At 43.0% G+C, this 27696-nt stretch overlaps 1 long non-coding RNA gene across 1 annotated transcript; it reads right to left on the minus strand.

Moving 5' to 3' along the window:
- Nucleotides 1-27696, minus strand: LOC129695539 (uncharacterized). Its single transcript, XR_008723179.1, has 3 exons — nt 27604-27696; nt 7339-7395; nt 1-207 (listed from the first exon to the last, which is right to left on the minus strand). It is a non-coding gene; the product is annotated as an uncharacterized LOC129695539 (long non-coding RNA).

Raw genomic sequence — 27696 nt, forward strand, 5'->3', positions numbered from 1 at the left:
TTACATTGATTGAAAGGAAAATATTGTCTAGATTAGCATAGATAACTCTCCTGCTCATCAAACAATGCAGGGTAATCTTTCGTATGCATCTGTGAGAGTGGTTCAGCGTTAATTTAGCATCTTATCTAAAAGATGGCAGCACTGTGAGTGTTTTTCAGGAATTTGGATTCAAGCTGTTTAAACCACAACGTTTTGGCTCAGAGCTACCTAGAAGAAAGCATGGGTGAAAATAAGCATTTCTTTTGCAGCAAATCTTTTTAGAAATATCTCAATCAATGTACATGTTCGTTTATTGTCATTAATTTATATGAAGAGGAACAGAAGCACAGCTATTTGTACAAACAAAGAAATACAGATGTTCGTTCACAAAAAAAAATAGTTGTATTGGGTTCAATTCAAAACCTACATAAATAATATAAATCTGGATGACATGGGTCACTTTTGCTGTCTTGGTTCAATTCTCCCAGCTTATTTTGATGATGCAAAAATTTACAAAGCCTCTATCCTCTATGGTAAATTATGCTCCCCTGGCTGGAATGACTGGAGATCATCTTTGATCACAAAGACCTCTGACTATAGGTGACCACCATGTTATGGGAAGCTACGTTCTTAGAAAATGACCCGTGTCCTGATTTTCATTATGCAAAGCTGTTTAATTTGCGCATATGCCAGGAAAGACAAGTTGAAAAAAACAAATTTAGAGTTTATTTATTTATTTATTTCCACATAAATTTCAGAAGAGTAAATTTTTTATTCCATGGCCAGATTTTTTGGTAGTGATTTATGAATTAGGTTGGGCAGATTTCCATTACCCAGACTGCTGTAAGAAAGGAGGCTGCCTGCACTCTCGACAGCTTTGGCTCTGCTGTTATCAATCTATTGAACGGTCCTCCCACAAGCTGAGATGTAGTTTAATCTTCCAACCTACCTCATTGCGGGCTCTGCATTTTTTTATCTGCACTTTCTCTGTAGCTGTTATGTTGTATTCTGTTCTCTAGTCTTTTCTCTACCTGTTGTCCTAGTCTATGGCTTGATTGGGCTTATGTAAAATATGGTTTGACTCAATAGTACAAAGCTTTTCACTGTATCTTGGCACACGTGACAATATTAAACAAGGCAAAAATAAAGTAAGAAAGACTCTAAACTCTCTAAAAGTGGGCAGCTTCCATCTGCGAATTCTCAGACAAATCTCTGGAGTTATATGGGATGAATAGATCACCAGACAGAGACTCTGTGAGATGACCCTGGACACTCACTAGCTGTGACATATCGGTCATCTGCTAACAGTTGTGACATAAGGCCAGTGGTAGAAAGGAAGGCCAGAGCATCTCTCCAGCAGTGAGGTCAAGTCAGGTCTCTGGGAATTCCCACCTGGGAATGGCCTGATGCAACCGCTCAGCCTGGTTGGTGCTATCTGCATTGAGTTGCAGGCTGAGGCCAATAGGGGAACCAAAAATGAGAGCATCCTCCAAGCTCCATCAGGCAACTGGATCTAAAGGCTTTGTGGAGAGACATGCTCGAGCGGCACAGTGGCACAGTGGTAGAGTTGCTGCCTTACAGTGCCAGAGTCCTGACTACGGGTGCACAGAGTCTGTACATTCTTCCTGTGACTGAGTGGGTTTTTTTCCGGGTGACCACTTGCATTCCAAAGATGTACAGGTTTGTAGGTTGATTGACTTCTGTAAATGTCTCTGCTGTGTGGGATAGAACTAATGTATGGGTGATCGCTGGTCAGTGTGGACTCCAGAAGACCAAAGGGCCCGTTTCTACACTGTATCTCTAAACCAAACCAAACTAAACTAAACTAAGCTAAACTAAACGAAACAAAACTAAATTTTTGCATTAGCTTCTCCACTGTTATCATTGCCAAATACCTTTGGCTTTAAAGGGCCTGTCCCGCTTTGGCATCATTTGCGTGTCACGCAGGTGGCGTGTGAAGATTTCGTACATCACAAAATCCTTGGGCACCGCGCGCGACCACGCGCCACTGCCTATATCACCACGCACCATGCGCGCATAACGCACACCATGCGTGCATCATGTGCGCGTTGTGCGTCGTATCATGAGTATGATGTAGGTAACATGGAAGTCAAATTGTGCATAATGAACTCCAACAATGTAATGATAATCTACTTTATGAATGTTGAGGAATAGATGCAGACCTCGTGTTTTTTACCCACTGCAACAGTTCAATACACTGGGTCCAAGCAGCAGGATGACAGATGTTACGAGTTGCTCTCCAGAATTTTCAATAAATACTTTGCGTGTTGCATAACTCACCAGATAATAACGTGTGATCAGGAGAAGGTCTGTAAATGCAGGCGGGCTCCCTGGAAGCACTGAGGCTGTACTTTCACGTGCTGTTACACAAGAATATTATTTACTGCCTTGCACTCTCTTCCCACTTGTATGAGGTAGAATCTTTCTGACTTTCTGCAAGGATCAATCCCTTCTGTATTGACCATCCCTTTGGTAAAGTGTTTGCAGACATTGGGATAAATTGTATCAATGATATCAATGTGTTGGAAGGAACTGCTGATGCTGGTTTAAACCGAAGATCGACACAAAATGCTGGAGTAATTCAGCGGGGCAGGCAGCATCTCTGGAGGGAGGGAATTGGTGACGATTTGGGTCAAGACCCTTCCTTTGACATCAATGATATAACCATGGGCTTGCATTGCAAAATACACACATGTGTTCCAAATGCACCCTGCTGCAGAATGCGCAAGCATTCCGACATCAAGCATAGTTGATGACGTGACTAGGAATCATGACAGACAATGTTTAGATCCATTTTGCAGTTTTTATCCATTTGCTTAAAGTTGCTGGGAGACATATTAAATGCTGAGGCATGTACTGAATGCTAGCTTCAGAGCTGGAGGCAAGAGCACCTGCCATTGAAGAGAATGTTGCCTCATCTGCTGCACCAAATGCCCAATGAGTTACACAACCCGTAAATTCCATTGTGGAAGAATTTATTGAAAGTTCTGGAGGGTAAATTACAACATCTGGTATGTTACAGAATAGTTCAACGAGTTCAGATTCTAAATGGTTACACCTGGAAATAGCATGTATTTCAGGAAAAGTCAGTTATTTCCTAACATGAGATCCAAGATGTTTTATTATCTAGAACATGTTTTAAAGGGTTGAAAGATTCAGAAACTTGGGCCAAAGAACTTGGGCTGCAATATTTCATTCAATCTTTCTTCATGGGCATGACTGTTGCTGAAACAATTCTTTTACACGCATCCTTTTATTAAGTGGCAAATTTAATCCATTTTAAATTTCTGCTAATCTGAAATGCTTAGGACTTCAGTGGTATCTGACTAGCTGATTTTCCAGACTACAGATAACGAACAAGTTCCAGTTTTACAATTGATTTTGTCCACAGATTAGCAAATACACAAAACTCACACAATATGGTAAGCACACCTCCATAGTATTGTAATGAGTGACATCAAATGCAAATAAGAAAAAACCATTATAAAAAGTAGAGAGAGAAGAAAATAGTTCTGCTTTTCACAGGAATGGACATATGTACCAACATTGGACTTGTGAATTTAATAAAGTTATGGGAAGTAATTCCTGCTTAGGAATGCCCATATATCAGGTACTGCCTGTATTGGATGCTATTCCTATTAATACCTTGGCATACTTATAATTATTATTTTTTCTAAGATGTTGCATGGTACTGTAATACAATTTCCAGTGAACCTAGTGAGTTTGAAGGGAGTATGGATGTGTTGAAAGAGAGTGAGGGAACCAAGGCATCAGAGAGTTGGTAGAGAGCTCAAGGACAGAAGTGGGTTGAAAGGGAAATCATGAACTGGGGTACAGTCTGTTCAAAGACAGCATGTCAAACATCACCAGTGAGAAAGATATCAAAAAAAAAACAAAAGAACATGCAGAAGTTGGTTTACAAAGTAAGAAACGACATGCTGGAGTAACCCAGTGTGTCAGGCAGCATCTCTGGAGAAGATGGCTAGGTGAAATTTCGGGTCGGGACCCATCTTTAGATCGATTATGATGGTTGGGGGTGGGTGAGAAAGCTGGAAGAAACGAGGGGCAGGACAAAGCCTGCTGAGTGATATGTGGATCAACACAAAATGCTGGGGTAACTGCCGGGACAGACAGCATCTCTGAATAGAAGGAATGGGTGAAGTTTCGGGTCGAGACCCTTCTTCAAACTGCTTCTTCAGTGATATGCGGATACAGGTGAGTGATTTTTGAAAGGCAGATGGTTGGACAAAGGCCAGAGGTGAAAAGACTAAAGGTGTGTTGAATATAGAGGAGGTACAAATTGTGAAGCCAAAGGATGGAATCTAGGTGGATGAGCGGGGGAAGGGGAGAAATGGGTTTGTTCTGCTGAGTTATTCCAGCACTTTGTGGGTTTTTTTAAATTAAAAATCAACAATTTGAATACAAGTAAACAAAATAACTCATTGATTGTTGTAAAATTAAAAAGTCAAAGATAAAGCAAAACATATAAAACTATGTACCTGCACTTACGTTTATTTAACCAAGGTAATCAATCCCATTCAGTGTTACTTTGGCTGGCATTAGAGTTGAAGTGATTGGATAAAAAGTGAATCCACCCTCAGCTCAGATGTTTTTGTTTTGCTGCTGAACTTAGATACTCGCTGATCTTCTTAGTAATTCCAAGATTTTTTTTTCTCATTTTAGTGAGAGGAAAATGCTTATTTTGTTGCTTTGATGCAGATCATGGGGACCAGAGTTCCAGGGAGTTGAAAGGGAGCTCGGGAATTGGATAGGGGTCTCACCTCCTGCGTCCTGCTAAACGCTCTGGATGCTATGTCACGGGAGGCACTACCTGGGGAGGAAGTCTAAACGGTGGCTGTATGTGATGAGGAATGAGAGTTCATGGATAGGGATCGAGGCATTGGAGGAGTGGGCTGCTGGAGGCCCTGCAGCTGCCTGGGGCTCGATTGGATCGGATGCCACTCCAAGAGGCCAAGTGCATGGATCAGTCATGGCCTACAGTGGCACGGAGCAGTGGAGTAGCAGTGGAGGACACCACCAACTTTGCTTGGCAAGGTCAGGCCAACCCTGCAATGCTGCCAGGACAACGAGCCGTTATGGCCAAGTTACTAACTCTACATTAATAACAACTTTAGACTGGAATCATAAAAATGTCCTCCTAAAATGTGGGAGGCATGATGGTGCAGCGATAGAGTTGCTGCCAGAAACCCATGGTTCGATCCCGACTACGGGTGCTGTCTGTACTAGGTTTGTACAACTATGATTGGGCATATGTATAAGTAATATTTTACTGAATCATGAATCAAAAACAAAGAACTTTGCTGCACCTCAGTACATGTTAGAATAAAGTACCATTGAACTATTGACTATGGAGTCTCTTTCATGACATTCCTTGAAAGAGATCTTCAGTATCCTTTCCAGAAATGAAAAAAAGGACCAACCAAGATGGTTACCCACATTCCAAAGGTTGTTTGGTTAATTGGACACTGAATTTGCACATTTATAGAGGGGTGGCAGGAGAATCAGAGGGGAGCATGTGAAAGAAAATATGTTAAAGGGAAATAAGTGGGAAATTAGATTGATGTGAAAACTATGAGACATTGACTCGATGGACCTTCTATCTCATCAGAAAATATAAGAAATATCATCCGTGATAAAAAATATAACATCTGGACACTGCTTTGTCTGGAATTTAGTGCATTCAACAGAACATGTGTGCCACAAATTCTAAATGCCTCATGAGGTTAGTATGGAGTGCTGTAGTAAGCACTGGCCCCACAAAGATGCAGCACCCACAACACAGAAGATCCTTTCTCCCTCTGAAGCAGTACAAAAATTGTATAACTGTTATGTCGACCATTTTATCTTTGTATAATTGCTTCTAACAAAAATAAATTAAAAAAAACCCCATACATTTAACATACTAAAGAAACTACAGAGAAGGAAGGGGCAGACAGACTGTTGGCGAGGCAGCCATTGCTGGCTCCACATGGTGGTTCTAGTGATGAAGACTTATGGTTCTCCCTCCTCCGACCTAGGTTAGACCTGGTGTGTAGGAAGGAACTGCAGATGCTGGTTTAAACTGAAGATAGACACAAAATGCTGGAGTAACTCAGTGGAACAGGCAGCATCTCTGGAGAGAAGAAATTATTGACTTTTCGGGTTGAGACCCTTCTTCAGACTGAGAGTCAGGGGGTAGGGAAACTAGAGATATAGACGGTGATGTGGAGAGATATAGAACAAATGAATGAAAGATATGCAAAAGAGTACCAACGTAAAGGAAACAGGCCATTGTTAGCTGTTTGCTAGACCTGGATTGTTTCCCAATGTTACATTCTAATTCTAATCCTAAATCCGAATACAAAATAATTGTTTCAAAATATTTGGCAATATATTCCAATTTTCTCTAAACCAACTTTGCAAAAATACAGCAAATTAAGGTGGCATACGGGGAATTTCTGAAGTATTTTATGGTTAACATTGCATGCTAATTTTTCTGGCAATGTTTTCTTGCTGTAGCTTGGTTGGTATCTCTGAGTCTGAAAGATGCGAGTTAAAGTCCTACTCTATTATTTCGTGCATAACCAAAGTTGACTTTCCACTTTAGAACATTTTTATTCTTCAAATAACATTACATAAAAATATATATTATCTGAGAGTTGCCCTGTTTCTGGTGACAATTATGTGCAAATTGGGTGCTCTTAGAACAGTGATGACACATCACACAAACAAAATGTCCATAAGTCAAGCTCGGGTGCAAGATACGCAATAATGCTTGAGGGACAAGTTTCCATCCCTCTACTGTTGATGGAGTAAAATAGAGAACAAGCAAGAATTAAAATATTTTTTTTGGAAGCTTCTTATCATGCTTATTAAATTAAGACAATAAGAAATTCAAAGAAAAAATCAACACATGGCTACACGATTTGTAATGGAAACATCGAGAAACAACAACAGTTTGTCTTCCTGTTTCGGATTTTCTTTAGACGTAATCTTCATTTTTTTTAATATGTCTTAAACTTTAGTGGAATAAGCCTGTTGTGCTTTTGGAGAGCAATGCCAATTATTGGCAGTGAGGCACTATGTATGACCTACACCAGCTGTCTTAAGGCACTTGTTCCCTGTTTTGACAGAGCAACCTTCAGTTCAATTCTTCTTTCCTTCACTTACCTCCTCTAGGGCTTGTATTAAGTTCTGCTGACCTCATCACACTTTTGGGCATTTAGAAAATCAAAACAGCTCAAGGCCACTAATGTATCTTGGCTTATAACAAATAAAGATTGAAGAGATAATGTGATGTAATTAACTTGAACCTGTGTTTTCAAATAATATACTCACTGTTGCCAAAATGTCACAGTTCGGGACAATGTCCCCACCCTAAGATAGCCACACCTGCTGAAAGCAAACATGTTTCTGTAATTATTGGAAAAATAATGTTGGCTTCTCTGTCACTTCACAATACAATACAATACAATTTATTTGTCGTTTGGACCCCGTTGAGGTCCAAACGAAATGTCTCCCATCACTCCATCTCTCCCATTTTCTTTGTGGTATCTACCATCCCTCAGGTACCTGCATTCCATCAGTTCTGACTCTGCACTGCCTTTGACCATCTCACCGTTCACAGTCATTCCTTCCCCCACCTGGGTCCAACCTGGATCTCACTCCCTACACTGTTCCAATTCTTTCACTAGCTCTTTAAAATCTTTAAAACATAGAACATAGAAAAGCACAGGAACAGGATCCCTTTAGCCCACCATCTTTGCACCGACCATGAAGCCAACTTAAAATAATTCCATTAGCCTGCACATGATCAAAATTCCTCTATTCCCTCTCTGTTCATATGTCAGTCTAAATGCATCTCAAACATTGCAATTGTATCTGTTCATATAATTTCTGCTGGCAGTGTGTTCCAGGCACCTGGCACTCTTTGTGTAAAACACCTGCCTTGCAAATCTCCTTTCAAACATTCCCTCTCACCTTAAATTTATGCCCTCTAGTATTTGACAATTCTACTTTGAAAAAAAAAAGACTCTTGTCTACCTTATTTCTGCCACTTATAATTCTATTTACTGATACCAGGTCAACCCTCCAGGATGCTCCAGAGAAAGTGCCCAACCCCAAATACCAAACCACATCCTGGTAAACCACTTGTGAACCTTCTCCACACCCCCCTTATTCTTCCTATTTCATTGTCCAAGATCATGTGTTCTGGGCTCTATATGTTTCAAGGCAATTCAATGCCACATTTTGACTGATGATGCTCCTGTGGGATATATTATCATATTAATGATATATAAATTCACATTGCTGTTTTTAAAATTATCTGTACAAATATAGCTTGTTGCAGTTGATAATCAGTAGGTGCAGTAACTCTGACAGTGTGTCCGCTAAGGAGAGGCCAATTATAGTGGAAATCATGACCATTCCACAGGGAGAAAGTAGCAAGTGGAGAGGAATTCTGTGTGTTGGTGATCCCGGGTGCATCAGCCTCTTTCTGCTTTATTCCATGGGAGGAATGTCAACACCCACACCACCACCACTGGTACCACTTCCAGCAACTTCTCCGCTACTACCACTGCCAGCGAAACCAGCACCAGCACCAACACCCAATTCACCAGTAGCACCAACAGCAAAACCAGCAGAACCAGTTGCAGCATTAACAATGCCACCAGCACCTGCACCGAGGCCAGTGAGCTGCAGGCTGAACTTTAGATAACATAGATTGCCCAGTTATCCATTGCAGGGCATTTGTGGCTGTTTGCTGTTCACTTTCTGGCTGCTATGTTTCTTGCATTGGCATCTGCACTCCAAAGGCAGGGGTGGCACAGTGGCACAGTGGCACAGCGATAGGATTGCTGCCTTGCAGCACCAGAGATGTTGGTTTGATCCTGACCATGGGTGCTGTCTGTATGGAGTTTGCACGTTCTCCCTGTGACCACATGAGTTTTTCCCTGGTGTTCTGGTTTCCTCCCACAATCCAAAGGCTTAGAGATTTGCAGGTTAATTGGCTTCAGTAAAATTGTAAATTGTTCCTAATGTGTAGGATGGTGCTAGTGTACAAGGTGATCGCTGGTCGGCACAGACTTGGTGGTTTGAAGGGCCTCTGTATGTCTAAAGCCTGAAGTACTTTAATGGCAGTGTAGTTTTTGGGGATGTCGCAAGGCCTTGGAAGGTGCTGGACAATTGTGTGTTATATCTATTGTCATCTCTGCAGGAGTAAAAGGGGCACTGACATGAATGCTAGCACTGGTTGTCTCCATGCAGATGATGCCTGACCTGTTGCACGTTTCCATTCTCATCTGTTTTTATTTCACTATTTCAGCGGCTGCAATATTTTGCAGGAGCTGTGATTGCTCAGGCTCATTGGTCTACAGTTTCCTTGCTGCTATCACTGAAGTCCCACTATAAAGAAGAAGCTTTGTAGATGCATCTTTTCAAATCTCATTTCCATGATCAGGATCTCATTTTTGCCACGCCATGTGCTTTGAGACACATTCACTCAGCAAAGACCACTTAAAAACAAAATATATACATTGTTAAATGTAAATGGACTCTTGTGAGCAGGCAAAAACCTCAGTTGAAATGAATAAATAAAGGGGAAAAAAATGCAGGCAAAAGTATCAGGATTCCTGAGCCTTGCTATAGAGATGAGGCAGTGGGTTAAATTGCCAGCTATAAATTTTTTCCAAAAGCTGGAAGCAAAACATCTTGGAGTGTAAACAAAACACATCTCATAGAGCCAAAGAAAAAAAGCATTAAGAGTGCAAAAGGACAGGGAAAGACAAGAAAAGATATACAGATAAAAGCTGAAATGTAGAGAATCAAGGCACAGAATACTCATGAGAGCAACAACATTTATATAGTTAGTGCCTTTAACATAGCAAAACAGCCTTCGGCTATTCACTGGAAAATGATCAGACAAAGATTGACACTGACCCACAATGGGGAGCAAGTAGGGCAGGTGACCAAGTGTTTGGTCCAAGAAGTATATTTTGAAGGAGCGCCTTAAATAATGAAAGTTATAAAGTGGAAGGAAGGTTTAGGGGGGAATTCCAGAATCTATGCAGTTGAAGGAATGGCTGCCAATGCTAGAATATTGGAATTTAGGGATGGGAAAAGGGTTGTGATTGGAAGACAGAGGTCCCAGAGGAATAAAGAGCTGGTGCCCATCACGCAGAGAGGGAGGCGCAAGATCAATGCGCGGATTTGTATGCAAGAATTAACATTTTAAGGTGCAAGTGTTGTGGGAGAAGGAACCAATGCAGGCCTGCAAGTACAAAGCAATAGATAGACCATACTTGATGCCAGCAATAAAGTTTGGGAAGAGTTCATAAAGCAGATTAGAAGATGAGATATTGAAACATAGCATTAATCACTGTTGGACAAGTGTATCTAAAATCAAATCAAGCCCGAGCTTACATCCCAAAGCAAAGGATGCTGAGTATGCTCTAATATATTATATATATGCAATTGAGGACATTTCCTGCTCGCAAACCTTAGGGCAAAGTGAAGCCAAGTTTTCGACTGTGTGAGCAACAGTATTGATTTACACTGTTAATATACACAGTATAACCAGCCAATGCAAATATAGTAGCAAGAGTGTGATATATTTGATGGTGAGGGGGAGATTGTGGGGATATGTGCTGTGCTTAACACAAATTTGTGTTTACCAGTCTCTTTATCCTCTCACTTCTTAAGAATGATCTGCAGAAAACCTTTAGATATATTTGAAGTTTCCTCAAATAATTAAATTGTGCATTATAGTTATTTTTTTTCTTTTGTCTGGAAGTCATGGAGGGAAGGAAATTTGACCTTTTGTACTGTAGTACGTGCTAAATGCATAATCTAGTAATTTATGCACGTTGAACTCCTTCTCAGAAGTTTGCTTCCATTGATATCAATGGAATAAAATGTCTGAAATGGAGTTCAACATACATAAATTATCACATGGTGCATGAAAAGTCTACAAATAGGAGCAAGTATCCACAAGTAACCTTTCTTAATTACCATTAACATGATGTCAGTCCCAGGGATGAGTTTGACTTGATTTATGTTGAAGTCTGTCATAACAAATAAAAAAGACCTCCCAATGTTTAAAAGTTCTTTAAACAAGAAGATTGTCTGATCTCCATTGGGTGAAATGAATGGTTTGACATTATGTTCCAAAAGCCTCAGGTCATAATGAGGAGCTGATGTCTTAAGGAATAAACGTTAGTGTCGTGTGGATCCGCTGGTAAATGATCTACTTGATAGATTGGGTTACTATGATTTGAGAGGGCCTACATTATGCTGCCCATCCTTGCCATCAGGAGAAAACAGTGTTCCCAGCAATGACAAGGTGATCTGCTGATAATCAGGAGCAGCAGCTGGGGGAGAGGAGAAAGAGGACGAGAGGAAATAATTGTTGGTAAGAAGGAGGTACCCTCTCGGAAGGAGGTACCCTCTCGGAAGAGGGTACCGTGCATTGTGCTGGAGGTTAGGATTGTATTGGTCTGGAAGCCCCTTTTCACAGTGTAATCCACAGCCATTACACAGACAGTTGGGTGGCTTCTGCTCTGTGGCAATGGATGTTGAGACCTAAGCCACCAATTCCTGCATCGTGTTTGGGTCAGTAAGTGTGCTGATGGAGCTGACCACTGTGTTCATGCTGCTGTGTGAGTAACAGGTATGTGGTGCAGTGAACAATATCTGAGGCAGTTTGTGCATGATTGCATTTAAAGTTGCAATCTATGATGGCAACTACACAGTGAACCCATGATTGGGCTTCCCCTCGTTCTGCATCCATGTTCCCCCACTGCTATTTCTGAGTTTGTCCAGGGTTGGGGCTCCAACCTGCTTGTTCCTGACAGGACATCTTTCCTCCTCTCCACATTTTTCATCCAAGGTCTCCAGAACAGCATGCAAATCATTTGGAGCCCACTCTCTCCCTTATCGTTATGCCTCCATGGAATAGAGGTCCACAGTCACCACCCACACAACACAACATGCCAAACATAGTTTTCACTGTATCTTGGGTACATAGGACAATAATAAACCTACCCCAACACCCCTGCTTCAAGGGGAGCAGTTAGCTTTAAGTGGGGATGGTTACTCATGATTTTGTCCTCTGTTGTGGTGTGCAACAGTCAGAGTACCTAGCACTAGCTTCCTATTATGCAACAGGTCAATGTGCAATGAATGCCCTTAGTCACTCTTGGTGTAAAGGTTAATCATGTTGCTGTGATTCTGATAGTGTAATGAATTTAGTCCACGTGGATGATTATGATAAATTGTTCTCTGGAAAATACTGACCTTGATGAAATATATTTATTTTTCTGTAGTAATCTTACTCTTATTTGAACATAAAGATATTCAGACTTATGACCAAGCCCAAGAAGCACATTTTACAGAAGAATAGTGGAGGGGTCTCGGAAGAGACTCCAGAGGTTGGGGCTGACAACTGAAGCTCTAGATGGAAACATGGATGCATTACAGGCATGAAGGAGGGCGGAGAACTTTTGTGGGGCTGGAAGAAATGTTAGGAAGGAGCGAGACTATGGAAGAGCCTGGTAGACGTCTTAGGTTGGCAGTGCTAACTGGTTGAGTAGGAACATTGACCAACAGAAGGGCTCTGCCAAGATGTTGCTGAGCATGGCGACGTTCTGTGTGCTGGATCCAGAAGAGGTTCTACTATCACCCACAAAAATCGTTACACTTTTTGAAATCTCTACTCTGTATAAATCAATCAAGATTTACACTATATTCTGCACCCTGGTTATTTTTTTATTTGGACAAGCTGTGTATGGCTCGATTGTACTCATGATATTGGCTTCCACTGTGTATCCACAATCAGAGTAACCATCAATCGCTGCCTGTTATGCAACAGGGCAACGTGCAATAAATGCCTTAACCACACTTGAAGCAAAGGTTAATCATTTGATCCCCACTGTTGAGGAGGCGACTGAAGTTAGTCCACTTGGATTCTTAGGAGAAATTGTTCTCTGGATTGGCTAGCACACAAATAACATTCACAGTATCAGTACATGTGACAATAATAAACCAATACCATTGTGCTCATCACCACATTTTGGGTTCCACTGCATGTACAAACATTTAACGGGACAGGCACAGTTGTTGGCTGATATGTATACACTATTCTAGTCCAGTACTAAAGATGACTTACAGATGTGAATTTTACATTGGACGCATTGGATAAATTGGAGCTCATGTAGGTCATCTGGCACAAGTGAATCAGAAAAGAACAAAACAGAAAATGCTGGAGAACCCAGGGAGTGGTGGATATGTGGAACAAGATGCCAGAAGTGCTAGTTGAGGCAGGTACTATAACAACATTATACTAGGTGGGGGGGGGGGGGGGGGGGGTCCCCCATGCAATATTCTCTCTGGAGTGCTGGGGGGGGGCTATGGGCGCTGGTATGGGTGCTGTGGGCTACAGAGGGCTAGTATGGACATTGTGGGCCAAATGGATTCTTGGGGTGGCAGCTCAGTCCCTCAAGCCTGATGTGCTGGCAGCTCACTCACGGCTGGTGGGCTGGCAGTCGACTCACGGCTATTCCTTGAAATTTCATTTCAAGCAGGGTGCAAGCCCACCAAATTCAAAGCCATTTTCCTACCATTTCAAGCAGGATACAAGGCCACCAGAGAATAAGGCACATCAGTGCTGACCGTTAGGGAGGAAATTTGTAGAAATGAGATAAGAAAGGGACACAAGCATGATAAATTGAAACAATTTCACCTGAAGTTGGAAAGTAGCAAAAAAATCAAGGTTCTGGAGGACCTCAGCGGGCGAGGAGCATCTGTGGATGGAAATGAGCTGACAACGTTTCGGGTCGGGACCCTTCTTCTGTTCTTTGCCTGTGCATTTCCCTCCACAAATGTCGCCTGACCTGCTGAGTTCCTCCAGCATTCTGTTTCCTCCTCAAGATTCCAGCGCCTGCAGTCTCTTTCCTGAAGGTTTCATTGTAACACGAGGGCCAGGCCTAAAGGGTTGGGCAAAGGGAGTGGATTGTGATAAGGGATGCACAAGAGCAGGTTCTGTCTGACAGGTATCCTGAAATGGGGAGGGATTTATGATTCGGAAACAAGAGGATAAAGATTTCCTGTTGGACCCGTAGGATAAAACAAATGTCTTAAATTATTTAAAAGACATGTTGCTGGCTGTGTTTTACTCCACAATCTATTGTACGAAAGTATTGCATTTTCACAGGATGTTTCATGTTTCGTGACATCCTTTGTTGGACTCCCGGTACTGTCAACAAACAAATGTCAAAAGGATTGAAGCACCTTTTCCAAAAGAAAAATCCCGATGCGGCATTGATTCATCAAGTTGAATAAAGAATGTTGCTGAGTCGAGAATGTATTGGCGTGGATCAAAAAGCTGTGTTATAAAGCATGGTTTAATTTAAAATATAAGTCAATGAGGCAGGGGAGGGGTTTCAGGGAGAACCTTGTTTCAAACTGGAAAGAGAAAAGGGCAAGATAGGGGCAAAGATTTGGCTGGTAAGTTGTTCCGAACCAGCTGGTCTAATTCCAGCTGGCATTTTGCCCCCACTCAGGGAATCCTTTGTGTTATCATTTAAAACGCAGCACAGCCAATCTCTTATGTGTAGGAAGGAACTGCAGATGCTGGTTTGAACTAAAGATAGACACAAAATGCTGGAATAACTCAGCAGGACAGGCAGCATCTTTGGAGTGAAGAAATTGGTGATGTTTTGGGTTGAGAGCCTTCGTCTGAAGAAGGGTCTTGACCCAAAACATCACCCATTCCTTCTCTCCAGAGATGCTGCCTGTCCTGCTGAGTTACTCCAACATTTTGTGTCTACCTCCGATTTCTTAGTTTAGTTTAGTTAAAGATACAGCACGGAAACAGGCCCTTCTGCCCACCAACAATCACCCCATACATAAGTTCTATTCTACACGTTAGGGACAATTTATAAATGTCAATTGACCTACAAACCTGCACGTTTTTGGAATGTGGAAGGAAACCAGAGCACACGCACGCACGCATGCACACATGCATACAAACAACCAAACAGAGAGTTTTAGTAATATACAGATAATGACGCACAGGAAAAAGTCTTACTCAGAGATACCTCGGTGGAAGCTGGCACTGCATGATATGGCTAGGCATGGACTGCTCAAAACAAAAATCCTTTTGCACAGATTTCAACACCATTTCCAAAAGCAAGAAGTCGTTTTTCTACTTCCTGTGCAAGAAATCTGATGAATGCAGTACAAAGCAACCAAGTTGGAGGATAATTTTAGCATAGGTGTCAAACGCATTGTGAAATGGAGTGTGAATCAGGAGCTAATCTTATGAGAGCTGTTATTAGAGGCAGTTCTTTAACAAGGGTGAAGTCCAAGACTTGCTATGTCCATGCCTTCCGCACACATACCAGAATACTGGCTCTCCCATATGATTGATCGCCTTGGACTGCTTTATCTGCTAACTCCTGGCATGTGAGACAAAGACATTTAAAGGAGAAAATGAAAGTAATACTAGAGTTGACAACAAAATGCTAGAGCTACTCAGCGGGCTAGGCAGCTTCCATGGAGGGAAGGGACAGGTGATGTTACATAAGTTGATAAGCCATAGATGCAGAATTAGGCCATTTGGCCCATCAAATCTTCTGCTTCACTCAATCATGGCTGATCAATCTTTCCCACTCAACCCCATTCTTCTGCCTTTTCCCCATAACCTTTGAGGCTGTGGCAGTTCTCTCTGGTCCTAGACTTTCCCACTAATGGGAACATCCGCCCCGCATCCACTCTATCCAGGCCTTTCACTATTCGGTAAGTTTCAATGAGGTCCCTCCTCATCCTTCCAAATTCCAGCAAGTACATGCCCAGAGTTGTTAACCCAACCCATCATACACTAACCCAATCATTCCCAGGATCATTCCCGTAAACCTCCACTGGACACTCACCATTGCCAGAACACCCCTCCCTAGTTATGGGGCCCAAAGCACTCCAAATGTGGTCTGACCAGTGCCTCATAAAGCTTCAGCATTTCATCCCTGTTTTTATATTCTAGTCCTCTCTAAATAAATGCTAACATTGCATTTGTCTTTCTTGCTCCAGATTCAACTTGCAAATTAAACTTTTGGAAATCCTGCACCAGCAATCCCAAGTCCTTATACACCTCCAATTTCTGAATTCTGGAGTCTGAAGAAGTTTACTGATCTGAAACCTGGACCCGTAGTCTTTTGATCAGACATGAGAGTGCAGCAAGCCCATGGTTAACATTTCAAACGCACCTGAGCCATGCTGGGAATTGCAGACTGGAACTCATTTTATCAAGCTTCTGAACATGCTGTCAGACTTCTGAACGGTCCTTCGAAAACCTAGGGTGCTGTTTCACTCACCTCTATCCCATTGCAGACATTGAATTTTGTCTCTGAAACAGATGCGCTACAATGCTGAGAACTATATTCTGCACTCTATATCTTTCACTTTGCTCTACCTACAGCACGTGAGCTTGGTTGATTGTATCTATGTATAGTATTATCTAATCGGATTGGATAGCATGCAAAACAAAGCTTTTAACTGTACCTTGGTACACGTGACAATAATGAACCTAAACCTAAACTTAAATCTATTAACGGTGAGTGGGGCCAGAGTAGATCAGGTCTCTGGCCATTGAAAATGCTGCCTGGCAAGTTTCTACAATGCACTCTGGGTTAAAAGTGCATCTCAAATTGATGCAGTAAACATGGACACCCTGGGTGACAAATCTACCTGCATAACTTGCTACTGTCCAGGATGATTAGACCTTTGATCTGAAATTGTACTCATTAAGGAACTTACATGCCATTAAGTAGTTCCCTGATTGTGGATTATTCCGTGCTAGCAATCTTGCCACACAGCCACAGTGCATGTAGAAAACATTATCATCGAGCAGGGTTCTGGAATCTTACGTGGGCAGGCATTTGATACCTGAATCCAATGACGTGGACATTCAATAGCAGAACATTTGAAGTCAAAGTTTACATTCCAGAAGAAGGCAATATATTGCATTCATGAAAGCTGATGAAGAACTAATGAGGTTGGTAATGAGGTTAATCCGACCTTTGAGACAAGAATGGGTCAACTTAAGTTTGTATTCTCTAGCCACCTTCAAAAGAAATGCTAGAGCAGGTTGAAAGAGCAGAATAGCCTAGCCCTGCTCCTATCTATTTCTCCATGCCGACAGTTTTGTCCTTGTTCAGCATCCCATTACAATTCCGTAAGATCGGTGACGAACAGCTACTAAACATGGGACCTTCCCTTTTAATTGTTTGCACTCATTGGTGCATTCACCAATTCAGATGTCAAGGTGACATAGAACATACTGTAGAATATAGCACAAGAATGCCTATGGGCCACAATGTCTGTGCCAAACCTGATGCCAAGATAAACTAATTTCATCAGCCTGTACATGATCCAAATCCCTCCATTCCCAGCACACAATGCGCCTATCTAAATGCATCTTAAATGGGGGTTGTTGGTGTCTGTTATTGCTGATTGTTTGCAATGATCGAATAAGGTGTTATCATTTTATAAGTGGCTGAAGTTACTGGCTAACACAGAAAAGGACCAAAAATGCTGGAGTAACTCAGCAGGTTAGGCAGCAGCTCTGGAGGACATGGATCGGTTACGTTTCAAGTCAAGACCCTCGGTCCAGAACTCGGTCCGGAACTGGGACTGGAATCCAGGTGAGTTGATTGCTCCTGTCGGCTGGCGGCTGTGGGAGAGGCGATGATCGGGGGGGTCAATGGTCATGGTCAATGGGAGTGCAGGTGAGGGGCGGCAGTGGCAATGGTGGTGGCTGGAGAGGGGCTGGAGATTGGGGGGTGGTGTGGGCAGCTGGGGCGGCAAGCGGCCAGGAAGGTGATGCGAGCTGGGTGTGCGATGGGATGCACTATAACTGAGATCTATTAAAAAGAGTTCCGTTAAAACAAGGGTTTACTGCACCTGCCTGGACTGCTTCCTCTGGCTTCTCATTCCATATCCCTCCACCCTTTGTGTAAAAGGTTGCCCCTCAGGTTCCTATTAAATCTTTCCCCCCTCACCTTCAACCTAGGTCCTCTGGTTCTTGATTCCCCTACTCTGGGCAATAGTGTGCATTAACCCTATCTAATCCCCTCATGATCTTATTCACCTCGATAATATCACCTCTCATCCTCCTGTGCTCCAAGGAATAAAGTCCTAACCCGCTCAACCTCTCCCTATAGCGCAGTCCCTCGTGTCCTGGCAACATCCTTGTAAATCTTCTCTGTACATTCTAATTTAACAACATCATTTCCACAACAGGGTGATCAAAACTGAAAACAATACTCAAAATATGGCCTCACCAATAATCTCGTACAACTGTAACACAATCTGCCAATTTCTATAATCAATACTCTGACTGATGAAGGCCAATGTGCCGATAGCTTTCTTGATCACCCTATCCACCTGTGATGCCTCTTTCAAGGAACTGTATACCTGCATTCCTAGATTCCTCAGTGCTACAACACTACCCACAACCCTGCCCTGGTATGACATCCCAAAATACAACACCTCGCATTTATCTGCAGTAATCTCCATTAACCATTCGTCAGCTCATCTGCCCAATTTATCAAGATCTTGCTGCAATTTTTGATAACCTACGTCTATCAGGTCTCCCTCTCCCACCCCCCCCCCCCCCCCCCGAAACTCCGATGTTCCAGCGAAAACAATCCAAGTGATCCCGATGAGCTCTCATTGTCAGAACGCCATTTTGAATATAGCTGTAGATTATGGGGGTGATTCTTTATATTACAGCCTGGAACAATCTTGTAAATTAGGTTCATTTTTTCCTTTCATTATCATGTCGTGCTCCAGAATGTTTAATCTCCAGGGAATGAAGTGTCATGAAGGACATCACTAAATAAACAAAGCAATCTCAATGCAACACTTCGGGTCTTGACCCGAAACATCACCCATTCGTTCTCTCCAGAGATGCTGCCTGTCTTGCTGAGTTACTCCAGTATTTTGTGTCTACTTCCGATTTCTTAGTTTAGTTTAGTTAAAGATACAGCATTGAAACAGGCCCTTCTGCCCACCAACAATCACCCCATGCATGGGTTCTATTTTACGCTTTAGGGACAATTTATAGAAGTCAATTAACCTACAAACCTGCACGTCTTTGGAATGTGGGAGGAAACCAGAGCACCCAAAGAAAAACCACGTGTTCACAGGGAGAACGTGCAAACTCCGTACAGACAGCGCCCGTCGTCAGAATGGAATCCAGGTCTCTAAAACTGAATGGCAACACCTCTACCACTGCACCACTGTCCCTCACAGTAAGTCAGTCGTTCGCTTAGGATGGAGTGGGTGACCCTAGGCAGGAGGCCACCCTGTGTAAATGTGGAAATTACTAAGAATTTGTAATGTCTTTCCTCAACCAATATGAAGCATTTAAAATTCACTAGACCAAGTGAGACCCTTTGGGTCCCATCCTCTCAACGCACAGTTGAGGGGGGGGGGGGGGGGGGCGGCCTGCGGCGTAACACACACACTAACCACCCCCACACACACACCCCCCCCCCCCTGACTTACACACACTTACCACCCCCCTTGATATTATATTAATATTATTCATTCGCTCGTTTTACCCCATCCCTCGCCCTGCACTCACGCAAAGCCCCCAACTCGCAGGCCCGGCTAGAGAGGGAAAGGGAATGGGGTAGAGAGAGAGGGGCAGAGAGAGAGAGGGAGGGGCAGAGAGAGAGAGGGGGGCAAAGAGAAAGAGAGAGAGATCAGTGAGAAGAGAGAGAGAGAGAGAGAGAGAGAGAGGGGAGAGAGAGAGAGAGAGAGAGAGAGAGAGAGAGAGAGATATATATAGAGAGAGAGAGAGAGAGAGAGGGGGGGCAGATGGGATTTGCACCGTGAATTTCAATCAGACAGCGCTCCCCCCGCTTGCCCTGTCCCCCGCCTGCATAACGGGCTGGTGAAGGAAGCGATGTGTGTGTCACTGTTCCAGTTGTCGTTTTTTCAGGTTTTTGACAGTCGCTGGCAGTCGCCTGAAAAATCGCCTAAGTGGGACGCCCATTTCCTGGAGCACACGTTTTACAGGTACCCCCCCCCCCCCCCTGGCAGTCCCCCCTGCAGACCACCAATTGTTGTAAATCCCACCTGATGTACCCTCATTGTTTTGAGAAAAGTCATCTTAGCTGCCCGCGATTGGTCCATATCCCTACAAGCCTGTCCTATCCATGTACCTGTCTAACTGTTTCTTAAATTTTGGGATAGTCCCTGCCTCAACTACCTCCTCTGGCAGCTTATCCCATACACTCACCACCCATTGTGTGTAAAAATTACCCCTCTGATTCCTATTAAATCATTTTACCTTCACCTTAAACCTATGTCCTCTGATCATCAATTCACCTAGACTGGGCAAGAGACTCTGTGCATCAACCCAATCTATTCCTCTCATGATTTTATACACCTCTATAAGATCACCCATTATCCTCCTGCGCTCCAAGGAATATAGTCCCAGTCCACACAACCTCTCCTTATAGCTCAGACCCTCCAGTCCTGGCAACATCTTTATAAATCTTCTCTGTACCCTTTCCAGCTTGTCAACATCTTTCCATTGCGTTTTTGATAACAGCACAACCGGGCATTGAGATCGAGTGTTTGTAAACTGTGCGCTAGCGTGTTAAATTATTATTGTAAATTGTAAATGTCCAACCAGCATCATCTTTTTGTAGCATCTTTATCGGATCCGAATTGTATAAATACTTGGTGAATGTAAAAAGATTTAGAGTGTGTTAAGATAGTGGACCGCTACTTGGATTGGCTGTGTGAGTGCTTAAGGATTTTTGGGTGTTAGATAATTGGAGTTAAAGTGCGTTTGAATTGAATATTTGTATCTGCTTTAATCGAGATTGGAGTATTGTTAGAATCCGATTTGTGGTGGTACGATCAGGGTTTGTATTCTTTCGATTGCCGTGTTGGGGGCTGTCCCTTGCAAACACCCTTCAAAAACCAATTGATTTAGCCAGAATACTCGATGTAAGACCAAAAAGGGGAGAAGGAGCGGATGAATTTTTAGAGCGATTCTCTGAATTATATATGGATCAATCGGGTGACTTAAATTACAGAAATGGAGCAAATTCCCCTCAATAATGCACCATCTTATTGAATTGCCTTCTCACCAACGTAGCAGAATCCATTAAGACTATTAACATGGATTGGACAGAAAATAGTGGCAGTCAAATGGCTAGGGCTGTAAGATATCACTGGAGGTACATAAAGAAGCAGGATAGCCCATCTGCAGTAAAACAAAAAACTGAATATGTGATCAGAAAAGAAGTACCAAAATTCAACCCTGAACCATGGATCCCCAGTAAACCATGGACTGGGATAAATTAGAGTCCCGGAACATCTAGATCGATATTATAGAGAAGCATCTGCCCTTGAGCCAGTCCTCTAAAGACCAGGGTCAAGGACATACTGGCCATAAGGAATGGGCCAGTGTTACAGTTGCGGAGGGGTAGGTCACTGGAGTAGGGGATGCCCAAATAAAGAAAGGAACGAAAGAGGGGGTCACAGAAGAAATTTCCAAGATCAAAGAGAATGGAGGGATCAACGGGATCCTAGAGAGCACAGAGGAAACTAGCAGGAAAATCAAGAGCCAAGGGGACAAATCTCCTTCCCAGAATAACCCATTCACACGCCTATGATTAGCAAACCTAGTAGTGACTGGATGCAAGTCTGATGAAGAACCTATGTTGTCTCTACAGGTAGAAGGTAAATCTGCACCTTCCTAGTAGACACAGGCACATCCATGTCATCTCTCAATCAATTTATAATTTACCACAATCAAGAGAAGTTCAGAACCTGTCCGGGTTTCAAGGACAAGTTTGCCAGTATCCCATCTCTGAGCCAGTCAAAGTAGTATATGGAGGAAAGGCAATCAAACATAGATTTGTGATAACCACCGGATTAGATTGCAACCCGATGGCGAGAGATTTGCTCTGCGCTTTCCAACTAAAAATAGAATGTGGCAATAGAGGCATAATAGTGACCCCTTGGGCTCCCATATGGCAAAGTTACTCCATGGTGACCCCTCAATGGCGGGCCTTAGATCTGGACAAAGAACCCCCACTTTACATTACACTCGCTTACGATAGGAGTGAGAAGGACAGAGAACTGGAAAACGTCTTTAAATCATACGAAGGACAGGATTGGGAGATAGACGTGTTGGCACTAGTGGGAGGAAAAGAGGGAACTGCCGAGTATGCTAAAATACCAGCACAGTTATGGAAAAGAACTGAAGAAGTTGCTCCTCACATGACCCGAAAGGTGAATTCCCCGGAAAAAGGTAAAGACCTACGAACGATGGTAAGAAAAGCAATTGCCTTGGCAGACCCGAATAATTATCAAAAGCAAAATTTGTCTAATCAATATGTTGTTGAATTTTATCAGGCCCCAAGGAAAGTTGTTACCCGCTTACGTCATCATCTGGGGAGTGAGGTATCCGGGTATGTGGACTCTCAAGTGTGGGCGGAAGACACAGCTCAGGTAGGATGAACATCAATCTCATCCATGTAACTCACCAAAAAGGGGTAACACTTCCTTCAATTCAACAATATCCATTAAAACTACAGGCCATCAGCAGCATTGACAAATTAATTCGGGGTTTGCTAGAACAAGGAATATTGGTGAAGTGCCAATCAATTTATAACAGCCTTTCCAAAACCGGGAAAGGAGGGCCAATATAGACTCGTCCAAGACCTAAGGGAAGTCAATTCTGTTTTGGAACCACTTCACACCCTAGTGCCAAACCCTGCCCATATCCTAGCCCAAATACCGGCTGAAGCAAAAGTCTTTTCGATAGTCGACTTGCAACATGCATTCTTTTCTCTTCCTCTTCATGAAGACAGCCAATATTTGTTTGCCTTCGTATTGTATTGTATTGTATTGTATTCAAATTTATTGTCATTGTCTCAATTTGAGACAACGAAATGAATTTCCCTTACAGGCAGTATCATAAAAAAATCACAAAAAAATAATAAAAATAAATAATAAATAAATAATACAACATATTAAAAATAAAATTGAAATTGAATTAAAAATTTAAAAATTAAAAAAAAAGCACAAACACAGAAAGTCCACGACACAACATAACATAAATGGCACCAAGGTGAGGAAGGCACCATAGTCCAGCCAGCCTCCCCTCCATGTTCATCCGTGGTCGGGGCCTTCCGAGCACCCGCAGTCGCCGCCCCGGGTGGCCCGATGTTCAGGCCCTCACGCCGGGCTGGTGGAACGCCGACGCCGAACCCCGACGGTGAGCATCCTCCTCCTCAGCGGCCCGGACCTCCTGATCAGCCGCCTCCCGCTGCCGGAGTCTGCAGCTCCTGAGTCCGCAGGCCGAGCTGGGCAGAGTCGCAGGACCCCGCGCTGTCCATCAGCGCCACCCGCGTTGGGAGCTCCGCAAACCGCAGCTCCAAGATGTTGGTGCAGCAGGTCCAGCACTCCGGGCTCCAGACGGCGACCCCCGGTAAGGCATCGCCAGCCCTGCGATGTTCCAGCGCTGTCCCGCCGCTGCTGGAGCTCCGGTCGATCCCGGCAGGAAAGGCCGCGCCAATCCAGGTAGGTAGGCCGCTGTGGGGGGAGGGGGGGGGGGAGCGAGGACGCGACTCGAATAATAGTCGCGTCCTCACCAGGAAGCAGCCGAAGGACGGTATCCCCCGCACCGTGCCCTCTTCCCCCACATAAAAACACAAAAAACACAAAAAAAACACACTTTAACATAACTAAACAAAAAGATACCGGGCTGTAGGTGGAGGCTGCTGGCACCAGCGCCACCGGAAGTACAATACTTCATGAATGGGGCCAACAATACACCTGGACCAGATTGCCTCAAGGATTTACCAATTTGCCTACTTTATTTTCCAGGTGTCTGCAAGATCAACTAAGTACCTTGAAGTTCAAAATGAATTCAACATTAGTGCAGTATGTCGATGATGTATTAGTGGCCCGCAAAAATGAATCCAGTAAATGGAAAGATACTGAACAACTACTTAACCATTTAGCTGATCTAGGATACGTGGTCTCACCATCAAATGTACTGGTAGCTCAGGAGAAAGTAAAATTTCTAGGAATTATAATTTCGGCCACTGAAAGAAGTCTTGAGAAGAGCAGACTCGAACCTATCTGCGAATTTCCAATCCCAAGAGAAGCCAAACAAATGGCTGGGCATGGTTAATTGTTGCAGACCATGGATTCCAAATATAGCTTTAGAAACTAAGGAGCTAACACCCTATACCAGCAAGGAGGGCAAATTTAAATTAACAACGAAAGCACAGGAGGCCTTTGAAAACTGAAAAAGATCATTGATGCAAGCCCCGGCATTTGGAAGACCATTATACGATCGTCCTTTCAAGCTGTTTTGTACAATTCTATCTGACTGTGCCATTTCGGTACTAACTCAAAAGCATGGGGATAAACATAGACATTGCATATTACTCCTCTAAATTAGACCCAGTAGCTAGGGGACATCCTCTTTGCTCTCAAATCTTAACTGCAATCTACAATAGTTTACAATCAGCCGCTAATTTGACACTCCAGCAGGAAATTGTAGTGTATAGTTCACATTCGGTATCGGCATTGTTGGGGTAGCTTCAAACCTGGCATTTAACAATGGCCCGCCAAAATAAGTATGAGATCTATCTGTTGAACAATCTGAAATTGCAGTTCAAACATTGTACATTGATTAACCCAACCTCTTTTCTTATTTCACCCCCAGAAGAGCAATCAGAAGCAGGACATGACTGTCTATTTGTTATAGAGGAAGAAGCATTAGTGAGAGAGGACTTGAGGGATGCACCCATGGAGGACTCTGACATCATATTATATGTGGACGGGAGTGCATCCATTGGACTGTGGAGTGAGAGATTGTATGGGTATGCAATTGTTGATGCAATTGTAGAAGCAGCTGCCTTTGAGTCACCCTATTCAGCACAGCAAGCAGAATTATTTGCTTTAATTTGGGCTTTATTATTGGGGAAAATCTAAAAATAAATCTTTGCACTTTCTCAATATGCATTTGCGGTGGTCCATGATTTTGGACAATTATGGAAAAATAGGGAATTCCTAACCTGCAGGAACCCTAATATCAAACAAACAATTAGTGACAGATTTATTGAAGGCCTTAATGCTACCCAGACAAATCTCTGTAATGAAGTGTGGCCCCCATACTATAGGACAGACTCCAGTAGACATTGGAAATCGTAATGCCGAATTAGTAGCTAAAAAAGTATCATGGGAACGTAAGGTGGTGGTACCTAAAATGATGAGGCAAACTAAAAGTCATTCAACTTAGCTCAGATGATGGTCCACACTTTATTGGACAAATCAATAAAGATGTCTGTGAACAGCTGGGCATCCAGCAGCAATTACACTGTGCTTATTGACCACAGGCTGCTGGACTTGTAGCAAGGGCAAACCAGACCCTTAAAACTGAATTAGCCAAAGGTGGAAACTGGACTTGGGTGGATTAAATTACTCCAAATGGCCCTATTTCCGAGGAGAATCACACCTGCAGGGAAATCTAGATTAAGCCCAGCTGAAATTATTTACGGTAGGCCTTTTAAAAACCCCTCAGAACCAGAATGCGATAAAAATTGTTAATTTCCACCATATGACCGCAGAGATGAATGACTACATCTTAGCCTAAACCAGAGCCTTAAGGGATTTACGTTGTAGAATGAGAGTAGCCTATGGTGATATGCCTTCATTAGCAACTTCCATTAAAGTAAAACCTGGAGACTATGTCTCAGTGAAGAATTGGGTGAGGAAAGGATCAGAAGTTCGTTAGGAAGGACCATACCAAGTTCTTCTAATGACTCCGACACCAGTAAAAGTACTGGGAAGAAATGCCTGGGTGCATCTTCGTCATTGTAAAAATATTAGTGAAGGCATGGGTAATTAACTTTCCTCCCAGGTTTTCTTAGAAATTCTCCTCTCTACTACAAATCAAGGACCAATGAACTATCAAGATTGATGGATGGGATTTGCGCCCACGAAAACTCGGGTGGTGAACACTCATCAGACAGAAATCATGGAGCTACACCCACGAAAACTCGGGAAGCTCAATGAAATTCCGAGAAGCTACACCAACATCATCTTGTTAGAACATTTGTTAAAGTATAGCAGTCATCATTGTATTCTGAGGTTATCATTTATGATGAGGGTTATCATGAATGATAAAATGGGGGAATGTTAATACTGGCCAAATTAAAGACACCATAAAATGGAGAATGCCAGCACTTGTAAGAATTGCTTAACACTTAAAATTTACAGGCTTTGGATGGCGCCAGCCAGTCTAGGCTCAGACTGGTATGAAGGATGGTGAGGGTTCCAGGTATTCTCCTTGTTTCCCCTAAATTGATAAAATGTATAGCAGTTTTGCAAACAAACTCTAAATGCATAATTTCGATTGGATCGCTGCAAGGGCATTGTAAATAGTATAAATAATGTTGCGAGACGGTCATCCTGTTAATTGATGATTGGTCAAACTTTGGAGAAAATGTTTGAATTCCAAGGCACATGTTTCAATGTTTATTCTTGTTTGCTTCCTTCTAGAATTTTCTTTCAAATACATTGTATTTATCACTTTATTATTGGGTTAGGGAAATGCCTATCATGTACAGTTCCATACAAAGCATAAAGATGGGTTAACAAAATAATAAAATGCATAAACAGGACTGTGTTAATCAATATCTATTATTGGACTGTAAAGAGACCACCACATATGGTTCGGCCCCTCAAGGTTCGGGGACCTATAAAAGGTAGGTCCCACGAGGTCCTGTGTCGATCTTCTGGAAGGACGCTTGGGACTGCGTGACCTTTTGGAGTGTCTCTGCTTGCACGAGGCTAAAAAGGGTTGGCCAAGCAGATACAAGGATTGAACCCACGATGATTAGGTATAGTAGTGGGGAACTGTTATTGTTAGATGCGCAAGTGCTTGACTCAGTATTTTATTGACTGAAACTAGACTGAGGGAAGCTTAGAACGAGCTATTTACAGAGACATATAAGAGAAGCCTACAAACTGAGTAAGCCATGGTTAACACTTGTACATTTGTATGTTAACAAAATAAACAGAGCAAAATGGCGAGAGGCAACATCAAGCACAGCATTTATATTGCACAGACGCACTTCGAATAGAAGTGGTGCTGTTTGCTTTGGTTGCTGGAGTGCTGGAACGAATCCTGTTTACATTGCAGAGTGGATATCAGAACACCACTCCCAACACCAGCGGCTTGAAAAACTGCATCTGGATGGAGTAGACAACAGCGTCACCAGAAGCACTGTGTAGCACAGGGCAAAGGCACCACTCCAGGTTGTTGGGCACTCTGGCTGAGGTACCAGTGCCAACTCTGTTGTCGTGGCTGCTCACTACTCCGTGCACAAGCACAAGGGATGGAACCAGACTATGTGGTGCAAGGAAAACTGATGGATGCAAACCAGCAGCTCAGTAATTTCATGGAAATAAAGATGGGAAGAGATGGAAACCAGGCTGCAGCTTGTTGTCACTCTATTTACATTGCACAAAGATCTGATCCATGCGGTGGCAGCTCCTTACCTCTGGGTGGGAATGATGTGGACTCCTATCATCACTGTGCAGATCTGAGCACAAAATGAAGCCAGTAGCTTCCAGTGCATTGAACGGAAGTGT

Source organism: Leucoraja erinacea, chromosome 3 (assembly GCF_028641065.1).
Source record: "Leucoraja erinacea ecotype New England chromosome 3, Leri_hhj_1, whole genome shotgun sequence".
Lineage (NCBI taxonomy): Eukaryota > Metazoa > Chordata > Chondrichthyes > Rajiformes > Rajidae > Leucoraja > Leucoraja erinaceus.